The following is a 12,614-nucleotide window of genomic DNA, read 5'->3' as shown; positions in this document are numbered from 1 at the left end:
TTTTACATTTCAAATGAATTGCTCATTATTCTGTCATTTGGGTCTTTATTTTGTAATTCATTTGGCAAGTCCCGGCAAGTTGAAAATGATGCCGTATTGAACAGAGTACTTTCTGGGCCCAGTCCCAGGGGTCCCTTCCCTGAAAGCCACCCCCGCCTCCCAGTGTCCCTCCTCGGGAGGCCAGCCTGGACACTCTCCACCTTCCTGACGGGTAATGGAGAGAGATGCAGCATTCCGCTCTTCTCTCAAGTCCAAGCCCCACATCCATGATGCACAGATATGCACACCAAAGGCTGAGGAAGGCAAGAAGCTCAGGATGGAGAGTTCAATGTCCATGCCGTAGGTGGGTTGCCCATTTGTGCTGATTCCCATACTGTGGCCCCTAGCCATGGCCCTCACTGACCAAATCATTTATTGTGGTGCTTGAGGCTACAAGTCCAAGTATCTTCAGTTCAAGAAGTTGGAAGATGAGGTCCCCAGATGCCTGGACGTCTATGGTGAAGGGATTCCATAGGCCACTGGCTTCTTTGAAGTGATGGTAGCAGTGACGTTGGTTCACTCCAAGAAGAGAGGTGATGGCTACATAGACATGGAGAGCAAGTTTCTGAAGCTGGCCTCCATCCAAGCTGCTTTGGATGGGCCAGTGACCTTGGCCCAGACCCTCACAGCAGATGCTTCAAGACAGGAAGGATTGGAAGGTCTTGTGGATGCCTGGTCTTTCCTTGATGTCCCTGAGGCCACTGCGTGGGGGCAGAAACTGACACCCCGATCCTTGCATGTGCATGTGTGTCTGTCTGTCTGTGTGAGTATCTGTGTGTGTAGGCGTCTCTGTGTGTGTATGTGTATGTGTGTATGTCCCTGTGAGGGTAGCTCTGTACCCTGTCTTGCTCCTTCCTCTCCCTGCTTTTTCCCTTCTTTCTGCAACCCCACTCCTCTGGCTACTTTCTGGCATTTGGGATGGTCCTTCTCCTGGCTTCCTTCTCAGGCGGTAGCAAAGAGAAGGAACTGCGTGAGTGAGTTGCAGATTTCAACAGTGCTGGCAACAGCTTACTATTCAATAAACACTGGAGGAGTTAAAAAAAAATAAAGTAAGAAAGCTCGGGATGGGCCATGCAATGAACAGACCTTAGTTAGAATTCTGCCTTTGCCACTTGGTTATCACCCTTGGACCTTCATTCCTTTGGGCAGATGGCTTAACTTCTCTGAGCCCATTTAGTCGTCTGTAAAATGGAAGGATTGCAGATTTGGGCACCTGCAGGGTGGTTGAGAAGATTCAGTGGGATGGGGCATGTCCAGTGCTCCCCCACTGCTGGGCACATAGTTAGCGCTCCCTCAGGGAGGCATGAGCTCATTTTCTCTTAACCTCAAAGTAAACTAGGATTACCCAAATCAGCCCTTGCCAGGTGCAGGGGATTAAAGTCCGAGGACTTAAGAAAATTAATGCAACAGGCAGTACCAGGAACCCACCAGGCTGGTGCTGACTCCATCCCTCAGCCTCAAGTCTGGCCGGGAGGCTCCCAGTTGCCAATGTGTCCCTACAGCCCTCTCAGGCTTCTTCACTGCTGCCTAAAAATGGTTGCTGAGCCAGCTCCCCAACCCCACCCCTGGAAGACCCTCAGTCTAAGCACCAATAGCCTCTCAGCCTGTACCCAGCATGCACCTCTGCATTGCAAAGCCTCCAATGCCTCCAGTCCCCTTTATGGGCTGTGCAGCAGAGCCAGAAAATCAGTTGGATTCCCTTCAAAATCACTGGGGGGAACTCCTTCGTCAAGATTCCAATTCTTAAACCTGGGGTCAGGTCTGGGGTGAATCTCAGGGGACTCAGAACAACTGCTTTGTGTGTGTCCTTCTCCAGCCCAGAAGCTTCTCTGGCCTCTTGGAGTCTTGAAAAAAAATTCTTTTATTTGCTTTTCTAATTACAAGATCAATACCTGTATGTCGGAGGAGACTGGGGAAAGCACAGAAAAACCCACGTGAGGGAAAATGGCAATCCTACTCCCAGGGAGTGCGAACGTTCCCTGTGATCACTCCCAGTCTTTTGTCTAAGTGCATATTACACGTAATACGTCGTCTCCAATGTGTACTGTACTGTTTCAGCCTGTCTCTTCAGTTAAGGGAACAATGCCCGTGAATGTTCCTCCCCAGTGTCTGCTCCTGTCTTCCATCCCCACTCTGGAACTGGCTCATTATTTCTTCCTCTCTCTGGCAGATTTGCCTTCTCCCTCCTCTATCCTAATCTTCAGCCAGCGTCCTCAGGTTCCCCATCTTCAGATACAACTCTTCTCCCTTCCTCTCCCCAAGCCATAGTCCTTGTTCTCTCTTCCCTGCGTTTTCTGAAACAGCAAACTTCCCTCTCCACCCTCTGCCTAGGTCTCCCCTTAACGTACTCACTTCCTGACCCCAAAACTGAGGCTCTTGCCTCTCCCACCCCCAAGAGGCACCAGGGCAGGACCGTCCCTGGGAGACAACTAGAATGCCAGCTACATGTGGACTTGAACATGTCCTAGCCACCTTCAAAAAGTAAAAAGAGACAAGTAAAATTAATTTTAATAATATGTTTCATTTAACTCAGTATATCCAAACTGGTATCATTTCAACCTGTAACATGTCACCAATAAAAAATTATTAGTGGACGGGCACCTGGGTGGCTCAGTCATTAAGCGTCTGCCTTTGGCTCGGGTCATGATCCCGGGTTCCTGGGATCCAGCCCCGCCTTGGGCTCCCTGCTCGGTGGGAAGCCTGCTTCACCCTCTCCCATTCCCCCAGCTTGTGTTCCCTCTCTCACTGTGTCTTTCTCTGTCAAATAAATAAAATCTTTAAAAAAATTGTTAGTGGAGTATTTCCTATTCTTTTTTTTGTATTAGCTCTTTGAGATCTGATGTGTAGTTTGCACCTCTAGCCCATCTCCATAACCATATTTCAAGTGCGCAGTAGCCAGGTGTAGCCAGTGACTATGGTATTGGATGACACGTGCCCAGGGGACTCACCAAGAACCCAATGGTAAAATCTGCTCATCTTCTTTCAGGGAACCAATTCCTACACTGTGTTCCTCTGTCTAACACAGCTCATATGTTGCCCTTTCTTTCATCTTCCCATATGACATCTTCATTTCTTTTTTTAAAATTATTTTTATTTACCTATAATGTATTATTTGCCCCAGGGGTACAGGTCTGTGAATCGTCAGGCTTACACATTTCACAGCACTCACCATAGCACATACCCTCCCCAATGTCTGTAACCCAGCCACCCTATCCCCGCTACCCCCAGCAACCCTCAGCTTGTTTTGTGAGATTAAGAGTCTCTTATGGTTTGTCTCCTTCCCGATCCCATCTTGTTTCATTTTTTCCTTCCCTGCCCCCCACAAGCCCCCACTCTGTCTCTCAAATTCCTCATATCAGAGAGATCATATGATAATTGTCTTTCTATGATTGACTTATTTTGCTCAGCACAATACCCTTTAGTTCCATCCTTGTCGTTGCACATGGCAAGATTTCATTTTTTGATGGCTGCATAGTATTCCATTGTACATATATATACCACAGCTTCTTTATCCATTCATCTGTTGATGGACATCTAGGTTCTTTCCATGGTTTGGCTATTGTGGACATTGCTGCTATAAATATTCGGGTGCACGTGCCCCTTAGGATCACTACATTTGTATCTTTAGGGTAAATACCCAGTAGTGTGAGTGCTGGGTCAGAGGGTAGCTCTATTTTCAACTTTTTGAGGAACGTCCACGCTGTTTTCTAGAGTAGCTGCAGCAGCTTGCATTCCCACCAACAGTGTAGGAGGGTTCCCCTTTTTCCGTATCCTTGCCAATATCTGTCGTTTCCTGACTTATTAATTTTAGCCATTCTGACTGTTGTGAGGGGTATCTCATTGTGGTTTTGATTTGTATTTCCCTGATGCCGAGTGATGTGGAGCACTTTTTCATGTGTCTGTTGGCCATCTGGATGTCTTCTTTGCAGAAATGTCTGTTCATGTCTTCTGCCCATTTCTTGATTGGATTATTTGTTCTTTGGGTGTTGAGTTTGCTAAGCTCTTTATAGATTTTGGATACTAGCCCTTTATCTGATATGTCATTTGCAAATATCTACTCCCATTCTGTCAGTTGTCTTTTGGTTTTGTTGACTTATTTCCTTTGCTGTGCAAAGCTTTTGATCTTGATGAAGTCCCAATAGTTCATTTTTGCCTTTGCTTCCCTTGCCTTTGGCAATATTTCTAGGAAGAATTTGCTGTGGCTGAGGACAAAGAGGTTGTTGTCTGTGTTCTCCTCAAGGATTTTGATGGATTCCTTTCTCACATTGAGGACCTTCATGCATTTTGAGTCTATTTTTGTGTGTGGTGTAAGGAAATGGTCCAGTTCCATTCTTCTGTATGTGGCTGTCCAATTTTCCCAACACCATTTGTTGAAGAAATTGTCTTTTTTCCCTTAGACATTCTTTCCTGCTTTGTTGAAGATTAGTTGACCATAGAGTTGAGGGTCTATTTCTGGGCTCTCTATTCTGTTCCATTGATCTGTGTCTATTTTTGTGCCAATATCATACTGTCTTGATGATTACAGCTTTGTAATAGAGCTTGAAGTCTGGAATTGTGAAATCACCAACTTTGGCTTTCTTTTTCAACATTCCTCTGGCGACTGGGGTCTTTTCTGGTTCCATATAAGTTTTAGGATTATTTGTTCCATTTCTTTGAGAAAAATTGATGGTATTTTGATAGGTATTGCATTAGATGTGTAGATTTCTTTAGGTAGCATAGACATTTTCACAATATTTGTTCTTCCAATCCATGAGTATGAAACATTTTTCCATTTCTTTGTGTCTTCCTCAATTTCTTTCATAAGTACTTAATAGTTTTCTAGGTACAGATTCTTTGCCTCTTTGGTTAGGTTTATTCCTAGGTATCTTATGGTTTTGGGTGGACATTTTTATTTCTGAAACTTCTTTTATGGTGTTAGTAACATGTGACAGTAAATATCAGAAACAACCAGAGATGGTGATCCAGATTTTTCTTAAATATTTTATTTATTTATTTGACACACAGAGAGAGATAGTGGGAGAGAGCACAACCAGGGGGAGAGGGAGAAATAGGTTCTCCGCTGAGCAGGGAGCCTAATGTGGACCTCGATCCCAGACCCTGGGATCACGACCTGAGCTGAAGGCAACTGCTTCACCGACTGAGCCACCCAGGTGCCCCTAAATTTTCGAAATCAGGTCGTAGGAGACAAACTGTCTTGGTCAGGCAGAGGAATCATCTTGTCTTAGGGTTAATTATGGCAAGAGCACAAGAATAGTCACTGTTGAGACGTGTTGAGAATCAAAGGGAAGGTCCCAAGGGAAGTTCGGTTTGGAGTTTGTGCTATGAAAATAAGCAGGATGATGGAGAAGGGACATACTCAGATCCTCTGCCTGGTGTAACGAGGCAAGGTCACTCAGCTAGTTGCAGAACGAAATGGGGACATGTCTCAGGGTCCTCAGTGGTCTGTAGAATCATCAGGGCCTGAAGACCCAGACTCCAGTTTGAGGTTTCAGCATTGACTTCTATAATCACACAGCAGAGCTGGGCCACCAATGGGGAGGTTGTCACTGTCACATTCGGGAAACTTCTTGTGGAGTTGGTGGGAGGGGGAAGTGCTGCTCTTCTGGTGACTGGTTCCAGATTGACACCACTGCCACCCTGATCCAGCTGCTGAATCAGGATGCAGCTGCCACTGTCCACCCCAGCAACACTGGGGTCCTGAGCTCTGCCAGGTCACTGATTTCGGGGCACTGGAACTCCCCAGAAGTGGAGCTATAGTCACCAGACAGAAATAGCCAAAGCAGTCAAGTCCCATGGATGCCAGTGTTTAGAAAAGAAGAGAGGTTTACATTTAAGAGGTGGAAGGAAGGGTGCCTGGGTGGCTCAGTCAGTTTACCATCTGCCTTCAGCTCAGGTCGTGATCCCTGGATCCTGGGATTGAGCCCTGCATCAGGCTCTCTGCTCAGCGGGGAGCCTGCTTCTCCCTCCGCCCTCCCCCTGCTCGTGGTCTCTCTCTCTCCTCTCTCTCTCTCAAAAATAAATAAATACAAGTTAAAAAAAAAAGATGTGGAAGGGAATCTGACTTCAGAATCCTGGCTTGCCACCTAAAAGATGGAAATGGTATTTGTACGAGTTCAGGCTACTGCTAACTAAATAGCACACAGTGGCGGGCTTAAACAACGGACACATGTTCCTCATAGTTCTAGAGGCTGAGAAGCCTAAGAGCAAGATGCTGGCTGATCCATTTCCTGGCGAGGACTCTCTTCCTGGCTTGCAGAAGGCTGCCTTCCTCCAGTGTCCTCACATGGTGGCGAGAGGGAGAGGGAGAGGGAGACAGCTGGAGAGGGAGAGGGAGAGGGAGAGGGAGAGGGTGGGGGTGGGGAATCAAGTTGTTTGGTGTCTCCTCTTCTACGGGGCCCTGCCCTCACGACCTTGGCTAATCACCTCCCAAAGGGGCCACCTTCAAATCCCATCACACTGAGGGTGAGGGCTTCTACGTATGAATTTTGGAAGGATGCCATTTATTCTGTGGGAGTATTTAAAGGCTGTAAGCTCCCTGAGGTGACTGAGCTGCAAGGGAGCCTTTGGAATACAGTGGGGTTTTGAGGGGGAGGCAATTCCGACATTGGCAGAAGGGAATGCACGTTAGAAGGGGGTTGAGTGGTTCTGGCGTCATCGAAACAGACACTACCTGAAGGTCCTAATGGACCACAAGGAGTTGAGGTCCCACCAAAGACACCCTCACTATCCATCACCAAGAAGAACCCCTATTGACACCGTGTTACAGTTCTTATTTATTTATTTATTTATTTATGGCACTTTTGGGGATGGGTTCAGAGGGAAGGAGGGTGCAGAGAATCCCAAGCAGGCTCCACACTGAGTGTAGAGCCCAACGAAGGGTTCAATATTACGACCCTGAGATCATGACCTAAATTGAAATCAAGAGCTGGATGCTTAACCCACTGAGCCACCAAGGCACCCCTCTTTATTTTTTTTTTAAAGATTTTTGTCTTTAAGTAATCTCTGCAACCAACTTGAATTCACAACCCCGAGATCAAGAGTTGCATGCTATACCCACAGAGCTGGTCAGGAGCCCTGATTCTTGTATACTTTAATCAATAGCTATTAACAACCAGAAGAAAATATTGAGATCATTCTTGGCATGAATTGTTTTCCCATTTGCCATATTGTCAAATCTTCTCTCACGCCAGTAAACATTCACACCATCCATTTAAACAGCTCCCGGTATTTCAGTCTGGGTAAAACCACAATTTATTGAACCAAATGCCTATTGTTCTGGACTTTTAGAGTAAATGCAGAGGGATCCCAATTTCCCCCTATTAAAACAAAATTAGGTAGAACATTTCAGAAGCAAAATCTAATGATAAATGAATGAGAGAAAAATTGCTCTTGGGTACACATTACTACATTGTCCTCCAGAAAAATTATATCAAGTTATAACCACAGATCACATTGGAGAGTGCTTGTTTCTCTATGTCTTCAACAACAATGTATATTGCCATTAATATTTTTTCTAATCTAATAGTGAAAAATCTCCCCACCCTGCCCCACTTCTTTGAGCTCTTCTTCCTCTGGCTTTCCCAGTCGTCCTGTCTGCATCCCTCCCATTTCCCATCTTGTCCTACAAATGTCTGCCCTGCAGCTCTTTGTCTAACCACTTTCTTTTCTTCCTCCACATTCCCTTGTAAATTTGAGCAAAACCAACTTCTGCAAACTTTCTCTGGCTCACACGCACTCCAAAACCCACCAGCACCGTGTCTATCCCATCTATGTCGACAAATAAATGTGTGATGAATGAGTGCATGAGAAAGAACCCTCGAAGAGAGAACTTGCAACCAAAAGTGGAGGGGCCATCCCTGGGACTTGTTGAAATCCCAGTGAGCTCAAGGCGAAATTGTTCATGCTCAGTGCAGTCAAGATTGCAGCAGTAAGAACAAAATAGAAAGCCGTATTTTAAAGAATCAGCTTTCAAGTAACTTCCTGCAGCTTCCCGGGAGCACAAGACCGATTTGGAACAGAACGAGGTGGTAGTTCTTAGGAACCACATTCCCCAGAAGAGGAGGAAAAGTTCACTACAGATCTCATTTTAAAGATCTCCCGCAATACAATACTTTTGGGGATGTGCTTTGGTTCAATCTAAAACAAGTTTTGTTTCTACCCCCAACCAGGGTCTGACCAACTTATTTCTGTTTCTATGCATCTTTGGAAAATCGAAACCAAACAATAACAACCGCCCCCCTCCCATCTCTTCTCTGTGGATGATCTCCAGTGGTCTTCTCTAGTCATTTCTCCTGAGCCTTAGATGGGACGCTAACTCGATGTTCTGTTGGGACCTCAGACTCAAGATGCTGCCATGTTATTGGCCCCTCTTCTTCTTACTATTTTTAAACGACTTTACTTATAAGTAATCTCTACACCCAATGTAGGGCTCAAACTTACAACTCCAAGGTCATGAGTCACATGCTCCACCCACCAAGCCAGCCAGGTGCCCCCTTCTTACCATTTAAACAGTGACATTTATTGAGCTCTGTCTTAGGCTGAGTTTCCCTAGAGGCAGGCCCAGGGATCACTGATTGGGAGAAGCAAAGTTGGAAAAGAGAAGGGAAGGAAGCCAATGCAACAGGTGTTAATGAGCAGTTGACCGCTGTGGGCAAACAGACTCGCTTCTGGGGACCTCAGGGAGCCTTCTTAGAGCAGAGTTGCCGGTGAGGGGTAAAGAAGCTGGGGGTTTCTCTGCCAACTCTCTTTTTTTTCCCCCTAAAGATTTATTTATTTATTTGAGAGAAGACAGAGAGAGAGAGAGAGAGAGAGAACGGGGGAGGGACAGAGAGAGGGAATCCTCAAGCCGCCTCCATGCTGAGTGCAGAGCCCAACATGGGGCTCTGATCACACGATCCTGAGATCATGACCTGAGCTGAAATCAAGAGTCAGAGGCTTAATTGACTGAGTCACCCAGACGTCCCTCTGCCAACTCTAGACTGTCGTCCCTGCAAGGGTCCAGGCAGCGAGTAAAGGCTCTAAGAAAGGACCTACAGAGGCCTGTTTGTAGGAAGCTGTTGGCTTTGGCAGGAAGGGTGCATGCCAGCGGGACTGGAAGGTCACCCACAGCTTTCACTGCAAGAGCATCTCGGGCATCAGGCATTGCGCTGTTTGATGACTCCCGCCATCTCCCAGGAAGTAGAGACTCAAGAAGACCATCTACAGATGGAGAAACCAAGGCTTGGAAATGCCAAAGGACTGGCTCAGGCTCACACATTGCCCAGGAGGTGAGCCAGCTTCGGACCTCAGAGCCCGCGGAGCCCACTCCACCCCTCCTGCCTCCCGTCACACGACTGTGCTCCCTCCAGCCAGGCCCCTCCTTCCAGGATGGCACCTGCTGAGGAAACAGGAAGCAGATGGAATTCGGGAGCTTGGTTAGGGCCCACGCTGTGTGTTTCCTGACATCACAGGGTTCTTGCAATTTTCTGAGCTGTCAGTTCCCCCACTTGGCGGGATTTTAGGCTCTGAAGTAGGAGTCATGCTCGCAAATTCCTTTTGAGGGGATGTGACTCGGGGCAGTGCTCTGAGACTTGGTAATTGCCTCAGCTTGATCCCGTGAAAGGAGATATGTGTGCGTGTGTGATACGTTACAGTGTTCTTTTTTTTTCCTTGGCTGGAAAACAGCCAGTTTCTTGTGTTTTGAATGATATGTTCTAAAGGAGTTTCTTCCTCCATCTACTGGGTTCAAAACCTTGTGAGCAGTGAGAAGAGGGGTATTTTTATTCTGATTTCTTTCACTTGTTTACTCTGCTCTTCCCTTTAATAGAATAGTCACGGTAGTAGTAGTAACAGTAGCTGTCGCGGAAGGAGGATTTAGTGTGTCTGTAAAATGCTTTCCAAGTGTGCTAAATTGTGTATAGATTGTACATAGATGTGTATGGTTACTGTTATATCTAACTATATAAATATTGTATTATTTCATCTCCTCAATAACCTTGTGAGATATACACCCCATTTTGCAGAAGGTAAAACTGAGGCTCGGAGAGGTGAAGTTGTTCCAGATCACCAGGCTCAGAGTGCACAGCCTGGAGGTTGGAGCTGAGAACGACTCCTGATGGTCCAAGTGCTGAAGCCCCGGGCTCCCACTCCTGCCTGCCTGCCTCCCTCTCACCCACCCCAGCCTCCCTCTCATCCCAAATGCGATGCCCCTGTGTTCTGCTGACTCTGTTCCTCTGTCCCATTTTCCAGATGGGACCTCAGTGGAAGCTGCCCCCCGCTTCTGCTCCGGCTTCTCTGGCACATTGGCAGTGAGGCTGGGAATTCCAGGGGCGGCCCTGGAACCTGGTTCCCCGCTCTATGGACCTGCCCCCACTGCCCACGGCTTCTGCCCAGAGCCTCTCATCACAAATAAATATGTCACGGCATGATTTGTGAAGGATGTCAGGACCATGGGTAATTTTTTCCCCCTTCTATTCTGATTTCCATTATTCTTGTTCCAGTGGAGGTGCACAGAAAAATAAGTAACAAAGGCATTTATCTTCTCTTTCTGTTCTCTCTCCTGGCTGTCTCCCTTCCATCAATGACTTGTCTTGGACGTGAACACCGTTTCACTAGCCCCGGCGGTGGCACGGAGCTACGCCCCCAGCCCCACCGCTGCTCTGCTTGGAGACTGTGGTTCTCTCTCTACCAGTGGACAGTTGCTCCGTGAAAATCTACATGTGAATGGCTCAGAAAAAACATTCTAAAAATCTAACCAGCCAGAAAATCAAAGGCAGGGAGACCTAGATCGTGTGCCCACTTACCGAGCTCCTGCTGTGGGTACACAGGGAAACCCGCCAAGGCTGAGAAGGGAGGAGGGACGGAGCCAAGTGCAGCTTCTCTCCCTCCAAGCTCTGTAGGGTCATTTGCTCATTCAACAAACATTCACTGAGCTATGTTCCAGGCACAGTTTTAAGCCCTGGGTATGGTGCAGGCCAGTATTCCTGCCTTCGTGGAGCCTAGATTCTAGTGGACAAAAAAGAAAATAGAGTAAGATAAATCAGGAAATGGGAAATAATACTAGCTTGTGAGACTGACAAAGTCAGGAGGAGGTGGGGCTGGTTGGGGGCTGGTTTGCAATTTGAAGCAGAGTGGTCCGTGAGCACTATGGCCTTGGCCTATGAGCAAGGGCCTGAAGTAAGGGTTGGTGTGAGCCATGTGGATCTGTGGGAGAAGCACTCCCAGGGCAAGAGGTGGAGGAGGGAGGTGTTGGAGGGACATCAGGAATCCAGAGGGGCTAGAGCAGGATGAGTGAGGGCTGAAGGTCAGGCGACAGAGGGACTGGGTGTTGGGGATGCAGGAACTTGGGGCCACCATAAGGACTCTGGCTGTGGTCTGAGCAAGATGGGAGCCCTTGGAGGTTTGAAGCAGAGAGGGGGCATGCTGGGTCCCTCTAGCTGTTGTTCCTGGAGGGGAGCTGCGGGGGACCTGAGGGGGGACCAGCTGGGGCCTGCAGGGCAGTGGGGGTGGGGAGCCAGCAGGCTCTCTGTGCATTTGAAGGTGGAGCCCCTGGGGCTCGCGGCCGGATCTGGATCCGTTGAGGCTGTGAGAGAGAGCTAAGGTAGAGTGGCAACGAGGTTTTGGGTCTGGTTGCCTGGAAGGAGGGAGTGGACTGATGTGGAACAGGCTGGGGGAGCTGCCGGTTTGGGGAGAAGGGGGACTGCCTCTGTGGAGCGGGCATAACTTCTGGCGAGTCCTAAGGGAGCCTGGCCCCAGTCCCCATCTGCCACTTTCACCGCATGTGACGCTCTCGGAGCCCAGCTCCTCATCTCTGTAGGACTTCTCATGGGCATAATAATGACCACTCACAGCTCTCATGGGCCTACTGTGTGCCAGACGCTCTGCTAAGCACTTTATGTACCTTAACTCACTAACATTTCCTAGCAATCCTAGGGGGAGGTATAATTATCATCCTTACTTTACAGAGTAGGAAATCGAGACACAGAGAGGTTAAGCAGCTTTCCCAAAGACACACAGCAAGTGAGTGTCAGACCCAGACAACGGGCTCCAGAAACCACCCCCTTTCCTCCTTCGCTCCTTGCCTTTGGCATGGGGTGAGACAATGGATGGAGCACGCTGAGGGCCCAGGCGAAACCCTTTTTCTCTGTTCTAGTCCCTTCTGATACCCTCAGTCCTCTTTCCACAAGTTCTCACATCTCAGATGAAGCTTGGACTGGTGAGGGGAGTGTGGGCAGAGGCAGGAGGTAAGGGGGAGGCTGGAGGCTGAGCAGGGATGGTCAGCGGGAGTGTGCGGGCGTGGTTGCCCGCCACAGCTAAGGGGACAGCCGTGTTGCTCAGGCCTCCCCCTGTAGGTGTGTCGGTGCCACCCCACGTCATACTTAGCCTACAAAGAGAAAGGGAGCCGGACCATTTAAAGGGCAACTAGCAAAAGGTCTCAGATGTACGTGGAGGCAGCAGGTGTGTGTGTGTGTGTGTGTGTGTGTGTACACGTGTGTGCATGCGTGCCAGTGCATGTCTGTGTGTCCATATGTGTCTGTCTGTCTGTGGGTGCATGTGCACCCTGGAGAGAGCAGCAGGTGGCAGGGACAGCTTTGAAT

At 48.1% G+C, this 12,614-nt stretch overlaps 1 pseudogene; it reads left to right on the top strand.

Annotated features, from left to right (window-relative positions):
- Positions 1 to 376: 376 nt before the first annotated feature.
- Positions 377 to 5,796, top strand: LOC122899069 (annotated as a pseudogene).
- The last annotated feature ends 6,818 nt before the right edge of the window (positions 5,797 to 12,614 follow it).

Source organism: Neovison vison, chromosome 2 (assembly GCF_020171115.1).
Source record: "Neovison vison isolate M4711 chromosome 2, ASM_NN_V1, whole genome shotgun sequence".
NCBI lineage: Eukaryota > Metazoa > Chordata > Mammalia > Carnivora > Mustelidae > Neogale > Neogale vison.
Note: the sequence above shows the minus strand (reverse complement) of the source record. Positions and strands in the feature narration are given on the sequence as shown.